A 3715-nucleotide genomic window follows, 5' to 3' on the forward strand; every position below is an offset into this window, starting at 1 on the left:
GGATAGGATAGAGGATAGGATAGGATAGAGGATAGGATAGGATAGACGATAGGATAGACGATAGGATAGGATAGGATAGAGGATAGGATAGGATAGAGGATAGGATAGGATAGAGGACCGGTTAAGATAGAAGATTGGCTAGGATACAGGAAAGGATAGGATTGAGGATAGATGATAGGATAGGATAGACGATAGGATAGGATAGAGGATTGGATAGGATAGAGGATAGGATAGGATAGAGGATAGGATAGGATAGAGGATGGGATAGGATAGGGGATGGGATAGGATAGAGGATAGGATAGGATAGAGGATAGGATAGGATAGAGGATTGGATAGGATACAGGATAGGATAGGATAGAGGATAGGATAGGATAGGATAGAGGATTGGATAGGATACAGGATAGGATAGGATAGAGGATAGGATGGGGGATTTAATAGGATAGAGGATAGGATAGGGGATTTGATAGGATAGTTGATAGGATAGAATAGAGGATAGGATAGGATAGAGGATTGGATAGAGGATAGGATAGGATAGAGGATATTATAGGATAGAGGATATGATAGGGTAGAGGATAGGATAGGATAGATGATTGGATAGGATAGATGATAGGATAGGATAGAGGATTGGATAGGATACAGGATAGGATAGGATAGAGGATTGGATAGGATAGAGGATAGGATAGGATAGAGGATAGGATAGGATAGAGGATAGGATAGAGGATAGGATATGATAGAGTATACGATATTATAGAGGGTAGGATAGGATAGAGCATAGGATAGGGGATTGGATAGGATAGGATAGATGATAGGCTAGGATAGAGGATAGGATAGAGGATAGGATAGAGGATAGAATAGAGGATAGGATAGAGGATAGGATAGAGGATAGGATAGGATAGAGGACAGGATAGGATAGAGGATAGGATAGGATAGAGGATTGGATAGGATACAGGAAAGGATAGGATTGAGGATGGATGATAGGATAGGATATAGGATAGGATAGTACAGAGGATAGAATAGGGGATTTGATAGGATAGAGGATCGGATAGGATAGAGGATAGGATAGGGGATTTGATAGGATAGAGGATAGTATAGGATAGAAGATAGGATAGGATAGAGGATAGCATAGGATAGAGAATCGGGTAGGATAGAGGATAGGATAGACGATAGGATAGGACAGAGGATTGGATAGGATAGAGGATAGGATAGGATAGAGGATAGGATAGGATAGAGGATAGGATAGTGGATATGATAGAGGATAGGATAGAGGATTGGATAGGATAGAGGATAGATGATAGGATAGTGGATTTGATAGGATAGAGGATAGGATAGGATAGGATAGAGGATAGGATAGGATAGAGGATAGGATAGGATAGAGGATAGGATAGGATAGAGGATAGGATAGGATAGAGGACAGGATAGGATAGAGGATAGGATAGGATAGAGGATAGGATAGGATAGAGGATAGGATAGGATAGAGGATAGGATAGGGGATTTGATAGGATAGAGGATAGGATAGGATAGAAGATAGGATAGGATAGAGGATAGGATAGGATAGAGGATCGGATAGGATAGAGGATAGGATAGACGATAGGATAGGACAGAGGATAGGATAGGATAGAGGATAGGATAGAGGATAGGATAGAGGATAGGATAGAGGATAGGATAGAGGATAGGATAGAGGATAGGATATGATAGAGTATACGATATTATAGAGGGTAGGATAGGATAGAGCATAGGATAGGGGATTGGATAGGATAGGATAGAGGATAGGCTAGGTTAGAGGATAGGATAGAGGATAGGATAGAGGATAGGATAGGATAGAGGACAGGATAGGATAGAGGATAGGATAGGATAGAGGACAGGATAGGATAGAGGATAGGATAGGATAGAGGATTGGATAGGATACAGGAAAGGATAGGATTGAGGATGTATGATAGGATAGGATATAGGATAGGATAGTACAGAGGATAGGATAGGGGATTTGATAGGATAGAGGATCGGATAGGATAGAGGATAGGATAGGGGATTTGATAGGATAGAGGATAGTATAGGATAGAAGATAGGATAGGATAGAGGATAGGATAGGATAGAGGATCGGATAGGATAGAGGATAGGATAGACGATAGGATAGGACAGAGGATAGGATAGGATAGAGGATAGGATTGAGGATAGGATAGAGGATAGGATAGGATAGAGGATAGGATAGGATAGAGGATAGGATAGGATAGAGGATAGGATAGGATAGAGGATAGGATAGGATAGAGGATAGGATAGGGGATTTGATAGGATAGAGGATAGGATAGGATAGAAGATAGGATAGGATAGAGGATAGGATAGGATAGAGGATCGGATAGGATAGAGGATAGGATAGACGATAGGATAGGACAGAGGATAGGATAGGATAGAGGATAGGATAGAGGATAGGATAGAGGATAGGATAGAGGATAGGATAGAGGATAGGATAGAGGATAGGATAGGATAGAGAATAGGATAGGATAGAGAATAGGATAGGATAGATGATAGGATAGGATAGAGGATTGGATAGGATAGAGGATAGGATAGGATAGAGGATAGGATAGGATAGAGGATAGGATATGATAGAGTATACGATATTATAGAGGGTAGGATAGGATAGAGCATAGGATAGGGGATTGGATAGGATAGGATAGATGATAGGCTAGGATAGAGGATAGGATAGAGGATAGGATAGAGGATAGAATAGAGGATAGGATAGAGGATAGGATAGAGGATAGGATAGGATAGAGGACAGGATAGGATAGAAGATAGGATAGGATAGAGGATTGGATAGGATACAGGAAAGGATAGGATTGAGGATGGATGATAGGATAGGATATAGGATAGGATAGTACAGAGGATAGGATAGGGGATTTGATAGGATAGAGGATCGGATAGGATAGAGGATAGGATAGGGGATTTGATAGGATAGAGGATAGTATAGGATAGAAGATAGGATAGGATAGAGGATAGCATAGGATAGAGAATCGGGTAGGATAGAGGATAGGATAGACGATAGGATAGGACAGAGGATTGGATAGGATAGAGGATAGGATAGGATAGAGGATAGGATAGGATAGAGGATAGGATAGAGGATAGGATATGATAGAGTATACGATATTATAGAGGGTAGGATAGGATAGAGCATAGGATAGGGGATTGGATAGGATAGGATAGATGATAGGCTAGGATAGAGGATAGGATAGAGGATAGGATAGAGGATAGAATAGAGGATAGGATAGAGGATAGGATAGAGGATAGGATAGGATAGAGGACAGGATAGGATAGAGGATAGGATAGGATAGAGGATTGGATAGGATACAGGAAAGGATAGGATTGAGGATGGATGATAGGATAGGATATAGGATAGGATAGTACAGAGGATAGGATAGGGGATTTGATAGGATAGAGGATCGGATAGGATAGAGGATAGGATAGGGGATTTGATAGGATAGAGGATAGTATAGGATAGAAGATAGGATAGGATAGAGGATAGGATAGGATAGAGAATCGGGTAGGATAGAGGATAGGATAGACGATAGGATAGGACAGAGGATAGGATAGGATAGAGGATAGGATAGAGGATAGGATAGAGGATAGGATAGAGGATAGGGTGGAGGATAGGATAGAGGATAGGATAGGATAGAGAATAGGATAGGATACATGATAGGATAGGATAGAGGATTGGATAGGATACAGG

Source organism: Halictus rubicundus, unplaced genomic scaffold, assembly GCF_050948215.1.
Source record: "Halictus rubicundus isolate RS-2024b unplaced genomic scaffold, iyHalRubi1_principal scaffold0192, whole genome shotgun sequence".
NCBI classification, from domain to species: domain Eukaryota; kingdom Metazoa; phylum Arthropoda; class Insecta; order Hymenoptera; family Halictidae; genus Halictus; species Halictus rubicundus.